Here is a 234-nt window from a genome sequence, read left to right as displayed (position 1 = left end):
AAACTGCGTTCTGGGTACCACAGACGAAAGAGTGACGTCGAAGTATCTTTGGACAAAGCCCGACTCACTTGGCCACATGGCCGTATCGCACATGAAGTCGACTGAAGAGCGCAACCCGAAAACCCGTGATATGTGCAATCGGAATCCACGTTGGGGTTCAGGACACATCCCAAGATAGCGACGGTGAGCGTTGACGGTGAGAGTTCGTGGTATTTGTTCATAGTGGAGCTCTGA

This window comes from Plasmopara halstedii (assembly GCF_900000015.1).
Source record: "Plasmopara halstedii genome assembly, contig: Scaffold_3060, whole genome shotgun sequence".
Lineage (NCBI taxonomy): Eukaryota > Oomycota > Peronosporomycetes > Peronosporales > Peronosporaceae > Plasmopara > Plasmopara halstedii.
Note: the sequence above shows the minus strand (reverse complement) of the source record.